This window comes from Marmota marmota, unplaced genomic scaffold (assembly GCF_001458135.2).
Source record: "Marmota marmota marmota unplaced genomic scaffold, marMar, whole genome shotgun sequence".
NCBI lineage: Eukaryota > Metazoa > Chordata > Mammalia > Rodentia > Sciuridae > Marmota > Marmota marmota.
Genome location: NW_026000222.1, coordinates 10,147,671 through 10,157,812, shown reverse-complemented (window position 1 = coordinate 10,157,812; position 10,142 = coordinate 10,147,671).

The following is a 10,142-nucleotide window of genomic DNA, read 5'->3' as shown; positions in this document are numbered from 1 at the left end:
TTACTGGAGTGAGATGGTATCTTAGGGTGGTTTTGATTTGCATTTCTCTGACTGCTAGAGATGGTGAGCATTTTTTCATGTACTTGTTGATTGATTGTATGTCCTCCTCTGAGAAGTGTCTGTTCAGGTCCTTGGCCCATTTGTTGATTGGGTTATTTGTTTTCTTATTGTTTAATTTTTTGAGTTCTTTGTATACTCTGGATATTAGGGCTCTATCTGAAGTGTGAGGAGTAAAAATTTGTTCCCATGATGTAGGCTCCCTATTTACCTCTCTTATTTTTTCTCTTGCTGAGAAAAAACTTTTCAGTTTAAGTAGGTCCCATTTGTTGATTCTTGTTATTAACTTTTGTGCTATGGGTGATTTTCTGTTTTATGATTTCTTTTACACTTCCCTAAATCGTCAGTAAGGTCTCTTCCTTGTACCTGGTCTTCCTCCCTGTGGTAGACTGAGGTTGAGGAGAAGGCTGTCAAGCAAGCCTGCCGTGCTGGTCTCAGGAAGATCTGTGGTCCTAGAGATACAGCTAGAATGAGTTGAAGTCAGCAGAGGCAGAAGGCAGAGCCATAAAGAGACGAACTCGGGGCTGATGGAGATGGGACTTGATCTCTGGTGAGGAGAGCAAAAAGGGGTGTTATGGTTTGGATGTGAGGTGCCCCTAAAAGCTCAAGACAGTGCAAGAAGGTTCAGAGGAGAAATGATTGGATTGTGAGAGCCTTAATCCAATGATAGGGATTAACTGAGTGGTAGCTGAATTGGGGGCGGGTGTGGCTTTGGTGTATATATTTGTCTCTGGAGAGTGGAGTCTGTCTCTGCTTTCTGGTCACCATAACGTGAGCTGCTTCCCTCTGCCATGCTCTCCCACCATGATGTTCAACCTCACCTTGAGCCCTGAGGAATGGAGCCGGCCTTTGGTGGACTAAGACCTCTGAAACAAGAGCCTTCAAGTAAACCTTTCTTCCCTAAAATCATGCTGGTTGGGTCTTTTAGTTACAGCATTGAAAAAGTTATAACTAAAACAGAGGGGTAGACAACAGAAGGCTCTGGAATTCCGAGGATGCAGAGGAATGAGTACAGGCTGTGGAATTTCATAGCTAGAGAGAAGGATGTACCGTAGGAATCAGACTGTGTCTCCTTGGTAAGGGGTTTGAGATCCATTTTGTAATGAAAAGGGAGTCATTTGTAGTTGCCAAGCAGCTTCAAATTCTGATCTACATATGTTCAGAAAGATAACTCAAAGATAACAGGGCAAGCCCAGTACTGAGATCATGAAAATGTAAGCACAAGAAAATCTAGTTTCTAAAAAAATGGGAGAGTCTTTTTTCTTACTTAGGATTTTTTTTTTGTGTGTGTGTGTGTGGGGGGGTGGTGTGGGGATTGAAATCAGGTCCTCACACATGACAGGCAAGTGCTGTACCCCTGAGCTCTATCCCCAACCCTGTTGGACTCCTTATATTCTTTTTTTGTGAGTTCTCAGAAGTTTATTGCTTTACTATTGGAAAAAAAATGCGAAAATTATCAACTTAGAAGACACATCAGGGTTGGGAAGGGGTATCTGACATATATCTAGATTTTACTAAAGAATACTTGTTTTGTGACATTAGAACATAGAAAAATAGAAAAACAATCTATATAAACTTTGGGTGATAGAAAAGAAGTAGTCATGCATTCTGTCCATCAGTCAACACCAAACTGCATTTAGGTCAGCAATAATTATAAAAAAGGGTTATGCCAGTGTGGTTAAAGAATGAGGTTTTACTATACTACTGGAGTGGAATGTATGTGTATTTCATCAATCTTCACTAAATTCATCTTACGAGATTTTAAAAATCTAAATATTGTAGCAATGTTAATTTTATTATCTGACAGAACTTCTTTTCCCAATAATTGCTTTGCGAGAGTTTAAATGCTAGGTCAGCAAACTTCTAGAGTATTCAGTCGATCTGCTATTATGCAAGATTATGCAATTTCTGTTAAGTGGTTCCCAGAGGCTTACAAAACAGGTTAACTTTGTCCTCAATGTGGATTAATTTCTTTACTATTTCCCAGCCTCATTTAGCCTCTTTAGTGTGTTACACGATTAGTTCCCCTAATATTTTTTATTTGATTTAAATATTAAGCAAATTATCTCTCGGGAAAAAAAAATGCTAATTCACTTGATTTGTTTTAGAAGCTATAGCCAGCCATAGGGGTTTCAACATTGATATTTATCATGGTTTTGGGGTTGGTTTATTTTAATATATGTTTTAATGCACAGATACCTGTTTGTATAGTTGCTGATGACCTTTAGGAAAAATGATTTCATTTTGCTTTGGAAGAGTTTCTCCCTTGGAGGAGGGATATTTGTTGAAGGAAATGGGATGGCCACAAATCTGGCAGGGACTTTCATTTCATATTCCCTGTTAAGCGATATATATGCTTTATTTGGGCTGAACTTCCTTGGCATATAGTTCCATGAGAATAGGGGAAAATAGCAACATCAGCTAGCCCAGAAGAAATGCTGTTACCCTTGCTAGTCAGGGCAGTGGTGGACATTTGTGCAGCAGTGAATCAGCTAATGGATATTTCTGTAGGGAGAAGGTGCCCAGTGATTACATGTGATTCCCACAATGCAAGTAGATGTCATCGTGGCTCCTGCAGGAGACCAAAGTCCCCGTGTACCTTTGTTTCTCCTGTGCCACTTTACTGTGGTCCACCGTTAATTTATTAAATACATTACTTACAAAGTGACCAAATTTAACTATAGCATAGAAAATGCTTTTGAATTCACAGAAGACAAATATGTTTAATTTTAAATACATGTTCCATTTATATTTTCTACCAAAGTGAGGTTAGTTCTTATGACACGATAATGCAGCATTTCATTGCTTATATAATTTTTATAGTTTTATTTTTTTTTTCATATAAGATACCCAAATAAGTAACGGCTTTAAATCTTACCATCTAGACAAACCTGGGAATTTATCACCCTTTCTGGGTGGCATCACTTTAGACTTCCACCAACAGGGTGCAGGTTGTAAAAACAAAACATTTTCAGAAATAATTTCTGAAGTTAGAAAAATGGTGCTTCATTGTTCTTTTAATTTGTGTCAATTTGATTGATCTTCTCAATTCTTATATATTTGCCATGGTCTAAAGTGCTTGTTGTATCTAACTTTGTTTTTAAATATGCTTATTGGGTACTTATATATATTACATGCAACCCCGCAATATGGGATAGTGCATATATGTACAATAATTAAACTTTCCTAGCTTATTCTTGACAATAATTGGTAAAATCTGAGAAAAACCTGAACCTTATTGGTCATGTGAATTATTCATTAAAACACGGTTTTAGATTTCCTTGTCAAGTGGGATGAAACAGCAACATCCTGTCAATCATTATACCATAGACTAGCGGTTGTCAAGGTGAAGGCTCCCAGACCTGGTGGGAGACCCCCACCCAAACTGCAAATCAGAACCTGAGGGTGGGGCCCAGAAATGTGTGTTTTAACAAGCCCTACCTGTGATCCGATGGACCATGTTGAATTTTGACAAAACAGTGCTAGACCAACAACGAGAACCCTCATGTGAGAAGATGCTTGAGTTTGTCCTCATCTGTCCAGCAGGTCACCAGGCACATTTTCTGAGAACCCTCCCTCCCCTTCCTCTCTTCTTCTCTCTCATCTCTCTTTCTCCTTCCTTATTCTCCTCCTCCTCCTCCTCCTCCTCCTCTTCTTCTTCTCTCCCTTTCTTTCTCTCTCCCTCCCTCTCTTTTGCACAAGTTCCATGTATTTGTGCCTTTATTCTTTAATCTCTCCCAGATAATAGCTTCACTAATGCATTGCTCCATGTGGAGAATCTATTAACTTTTAAGATAAAAAGTTCATTTGCTAAAATTTCCCCATATGTTCAAACTCATAAAGTGGTTGTTCTGATTGCTGTGATGCAAACAAGAAACACATTACTCAGCTTGGCATAACTTTAGGAATACAACTGTCCTGTATTAGCACAGATTTTTGAATATGCTTTATTAAAACTTAAAATCTTCCATACTAGGTGTTGTCATAACAGCCATCATCTATATCAAGATTTTTAGGTCAAAAACCTTAAAGTGTATTTATTCTTAAAGTTAGCAAGAGGATTAAAAGCATTACTACTATGACTACTACAATTTAATATCTTTACATGCTACTGTTATCATTAAAATTGTGCATGTTCATATCTTTATGTGCATAATCTCTCTTAACCCTTAGCATAGGGCCTGCTGTTTTTCCTGTTTGAAACATAAGAAATTCAAAGTACAAAACGAATTGGAAAAGACCCTTAAAATTCATAAAAATGGTTATTATTTAATTAAATCCTATTTATCATAACAGATTTAAAATAGATTATTTTAACCTAAAGTCTTTTAGTGAAGGAAGCTATTATTAAATAATTTGTTTTTTTAGAAAACTCATATGCACTCATATTATGCCATTTAAAATAAGGTTTCTTTAACAGTTTTTACTTTCAATTGTTTTCAAAGGCTTATTTTCTATCTATTTAGATAATTATTTGGAAATATTAATTATGTCCTAAAGAATTCTAACAAGGGTGTTTGGAATTCAGGCATCTTATAGGTTAGGGTGTTTATGGAGAGTTCATAAACTTTTTTTAAGTGCATTCCAGCCCAACTCATCATTTTCTAAATGTTGAAAGGCTATAAATTTATGGCTTCAAAGAACAGTCCAGCATTGAAAGTGAATGAAGAATCAGAAACTGGAGCCCATATGTCTGAAAATTAATTTGTTAGGTCCTATTAAAGCTAATCAGAATTTAAGAATAATGCAGGAGCATAGTTCCTACTTATTATGAGCTACACTGTTAGAACTAAACTTATAAAGAACTATGGTTACTTTTGCTATGAACACTCAACTATTTCAAAAAGCAATGTAAGGAAAATTGGAAGCACACATTTTCTCATTTTCAAAAAGGTAACCAAATGGAATTTTTACAAGAAGTCATATTTAGCAAAAGCATTTTAGGAAGATGGTATTCTTGGAATTGAATAATTAAGGTAGTCTAAACAGAAATAATCTAAGAAATCTAAGTTACTATAAGCAGTTATAAAATGGGAAAAGTAAGTATATGATCATATACTTTAACTTGGAGACTTTGGTAGCATTTTAATGACAAAGATATGGAGGAGATAGGACACGATTTAATGGAATTGATCCACGCATCCTAGACTGACGAGACCTTGCCTTTCTTGGAGGAGAGACATGTACAATTCTATTTCATAAGAAATAAATTGCACTATATTCAGAGGAACATCCTTTATTAGAAATGGAATGTGGGATAAGGTATGTGTGAGGTTAATGGACAAATTTATGATTTCTTGCCTACTCAAAATGTACCCCCAGACTGGTTGAGGGGCATTCTCTGATGGGAAGCAGAGAGTGTCTACCCAGGAGGCAGCCATAGAGTGGGAGACACACCTCCCTTCTTGGCTTTCTGACAGCATGTGAGCCTGTGGTCTGATGTTTGGCCAGTTTCTTGCTTCCCTCTCAGCCCTGGTGGTACCCAGGCAGAATCAAGGGCATGCCTGGCTTCTGGCTCTTGCCTTTCTCAGGGCTGCCTTGAATTTTATGCATTTTCTAACAATTCCTTGAGAATCCTGTGGAGTTGACATTATCCATATTTCTTTGTTGTGGATGGTGACCAGCATCAGTTTCTTTTATTTGCAGCCAACATCTCTTACTTTGAAAAATATTTGCATATATTTCTTAAGGGTTTACTATGGTTTTTAGTAATGTGCAGATGTTGCAGTTTTATTTACTAAGGAAAATCATGGTTTATGCCTCCAAAAATTTACAACTTTACAGCAGGAGGTGAATCAGTATGGAAAGTGCTACATACATAGTAATAAAATAATCTGAGTGTTAATATGCATATTAAGAAACCAAAAGATTATGCAGAATTTTGAAGCATCTCAGTCAAGTACTGAAAAATTTTTCATAAATTGTGGTTTTATTCTTACTGGGAAAATTTGCAAGACAATTGTGTACGTGTGTGAATATGTATGTACACGTTTTTAAGCTTAAACATGTCTTTCTCAAAGCAACCTAATTCAGAAACTAAAATAAACATAAGCTACTATTTCCAGAGCACAAATATAATCTGAAAAGAAGCTTTAGGATTAGGATCCAATGAATGACTTCTCCAATAAAAATAAAAATAAAAATAAAAATCCATCTACCTTTTGTACTGCATTTCATATATGCAAACAGCTTCTCATTTTAAATACTAACAATTCCAGTCTTTGAAGCTGCTGAAATACTGAAAAGTTAATTTTCCAAATGTGTTAATGACTGAGTGCAAAGGTTAGTCTACAAAAATCTATGTTCCTGCTAGCAGAAGCATAACCTCTTAATGGATAAAATTAAATGAATAAATAAAAGGCATATTGAAGGAATTTTCTTGCTTTGCAAATACTGAACTGAAGCCAGGTCCTATGCAGATATAAAAGGGAGACAATTTTTTTGTTTCTGCAAACTTCATGTAAAATAGATATTTTAACTTTCAACTTTGAATCCAGGTTCAATAGTGAAACCTGGTTATATATTTAGAAGCACGAAGATGTCTGCCATCAAACCTTTCAAAGGAACAACTATTTCACAGTTTCCTAGGGAGCTGAGTAGGAAGACTAATGGTATTTTTTAAAAATTTGGTAACATTTAACCTACAACTAAATCTGGAAATATATTGGGTGTTGGTTAGAATAACGTATCAGGTTTTATTCTTTAATAGGAATAAAAACATCTGTTTTAAAAAGTGTTATCTAGGAATAGACCACGTGGATATAGAAGTAAACTATTTTTTGTAATGCAAAACAAAAAAATTACTGACCTAGAGAGTGATAAAACTCAAGTTCAAAACTATTCACCACTGTCAATCGCCTGAAATGAATACTTGGTATAAAGCTTGTTTGTCTTTTATAGCCACGTAGAGACTAAGTCATAGTAAAGGAAGAAATGGGCATTTGGAATAAGAAGTGGCTGATTGGGGACATTTTTCCTACATTGATTAGTGCAGCTTTGATTGGGGATGGGTGGTGCTCAGGTGAACATTAGAATGTCCTGAACATTAGGTATCTGGGCAGCCAAGCAAATTTAGTGAGGTTCAAAATGCTCAGCTTCCCAGTCTTGGGTATAGACGATGAATGACCTAATACTAGTGCATCCTTTGTACGTGAGAGAAACTGGGTACCCAGGTAAAATCTGTAACAGTTGAATCTACCAACAGAGGGACAAAGATGGAGTCTTATTTATTTGGGATCTACCTTTATCCCTCACCTTCCCAAGATCTCCAGTTTTCAGAATCTACCTAGACTTCTGGTTGGAAACATTGCATCAGTTAGTCTGATTTAGTTCCTTTCTCAAACTCCACTACTATAGTGGGAATGGAATTTAAAAAACCATCAACTTGCAGAGAAAAAGAAAAAAAAATTTCTGACAGTCCATTACTTGTTAAAGATATTAAAAGCTTTACCGGGTAGGAAAGGTGACCAAGGAACGATAACTAACTTGGAAGGCAGAGTAATTCTGCACCCACTACCTATACAGATGAGCAATAAAACCATGGGCCCTGGGGGAGCCTTGAGAATCCCAGCGCTCAGGGATGTCCAAGACTCTGGGAGGTAAGGGCAACCGGAGAAAATGTAGCTGAATTTTTGTTGAGAGAACCACTTCTTCAAAGGGAAGCTTTCTTCATGCCGCATGGACAGGGCATCTAATGGTGGTGGAGGCATAGACTGTGAGACGCACTGAGGGCTGTTCCTGGTTTCACCCTTTGTTCTGTATCTTCCTTCTTAGGATGTGGAACGTTTTTGAAGCAGGATTTTCAGTGGTTTCTATGATTACAAAAGTGCTGCATGGAAATCCATATGGGATAGGAAATAAGGATATTGGTGCCTCATCTGATTTTAAAATTGGAGAATTAATGCGGTGCCCAACAGGCACCCACTTCTTTTTATTAAGTAATGATAGATATTTAAAAATGATTTTTTTTAACCATTTGTGCATAGCATTTACTTAAATGGCTACTAACTTGACAGGGATATAAATACTTGCTACATTCTTTGGTCCCAGTTACTTATGAAAAGGGGATTGTTTGATATTTCTTTTGCCTGGGGGCACCGTGAAAATAATCACACAAACCCCAGTGGAGCTGTGAACTGAGAAAGTTTGGAACTTTCTGGTCGAAGCCAATTAGGGCAATGTCATTCTTTTGTGTGATATCCTCACCGCCACAGCCTGCCGTGGAGTTAGGAGCCACCGTGGGATGCAGTGTTGGTAAATGAGACACAGGAGAAGTCGTGGTGGGTAACTTCTCAGAGAGTTGTTTTTTTCCCTAATAAGAACAGTCCATAGGAGATGAAAGGATTTTGCCACCCTGGGTGGCCCCTGCTTCCTGCTTTTGAAGGTGGTCCTGTTGCCTGGAGCTACGTCAGCCATCAGACAATGTGATTTGACAGCTGTAAGAATAAAGGGCAAAATACTGAGGACAGCAGGGAGGAACAGCAACCACCTACCTCCGAAATTCTCGTTCCATAAAAACAGAGCCTCTGTTGGTCTCCATGACCATGGCTGGCTTGACTATCACTTGTCTCTGAAATTCGTAATTGATGAAGTGAAAATGTAAAAGCTGGTGATTCTTGATTTAACCCAAACTATACACTAGCAACTTTATATTTGAAGATTGGGAGACCCTGGAAACTTGTGCAGATGTACAAAGTTAACATCGATAGAGGGAAAGCACATAAATACTGTGAAAAAGTTCTACATCCCCCCCCCCCCCGGCCTGTTTTTATTGGTGCATTATAGTTGTACACATGGATGGGGTTTGTTGTTACACATTCATACATGCACAAAATAACAGTATAATTGGGCCAGTATCACTCCTAGCACTTCTCCCTCCTTCCCTCCTTCCCACCTGGTGGTCCCTTTCCTCTACTGATCTCCCTTTGATTTTTAGAAGATCCACCCTCACCTTTGTTCACTATTTTCCTCTCTAGCTTCCACATAGGAAAGAAAACATGATCCTTGACCTTCTGAGTTTGCCTTGTTTTGCTTAACATGATGGTCCCTAGTTCCCTATCTGTTTTCCTGCAAATGACATAATTTCTTTTTTTATGGCTGAAAAAAACTCCATTTAATATATATTACATTTTTTATATATTACATTTTCTTAATCCATTCATCTGTTGATGGACACCTAGGCTGGGTCCATAGTTTGGCTATTGTGAATTGTGCTGCTATAAACATGGGTGTGCATGTATCACTATGATAATATAATTCTTCAGGGTAAACACCAAGAAATGGTATAGCTAGGTCATATGGTGGTTCCATACCTAGTCTTTTGAGGCACCTCCATACCCATTTCCATAGGAGTTGTTCTAATTTACAGTATAAAAGAATTTCTTCTACTCCATATCTTCCCCACCATTTATTATTATTTGTATGCTTGACGACTGCCATTCTGACTGGTGTAAGATGAAATATCAGTTTTTTTTTATTTGTGCAGGAACAAACATTTTTCCATTTATTTTGCTTTTTAGATTTTTTTTTTTTAGTTATACATAACAGTAGGCTCCATTTTAATGTAATTTTACAAGCATGGAATGTATCTTATCCTAATTAGGACCGCTTTGTTGTGGATGTACATAATGGTGAGATTCACTTGGTAAATTCATATATGTGCTAGGAAGGTTATGTCAGATTCATTCCACCATTGTTCCTTTTCCTATCTCCCCTCCCTTCCCTTCAGTGATGTAGCCTTTTTAAAAAACATGTGCATGAATACAGATAGATGGAGGGTGGCCACCAAGGGGATCGGAACAGGGAAGGTAGGGCTCATAATACTAAGCATTAACATTTACTTTGTATTTGCTGTGTATAGTCATTGAGCACATCACTTTACACATATCTGTTCATTTAGTTTTCACATTGACTCTAAGATGTAGCGTTATCTCCCTTTGGGAGGTGAAGAAAATGGAGCAGAAATGTATCAGTTACACAGTTACCAAATGGAGGAGAGGAATGAAGTAGGATACTGCTCTTGTAAATTTTTTAATGAAATTTTTTCAGTCAGTATCTTTGTTAACATAATGCATAAAAATCATCTA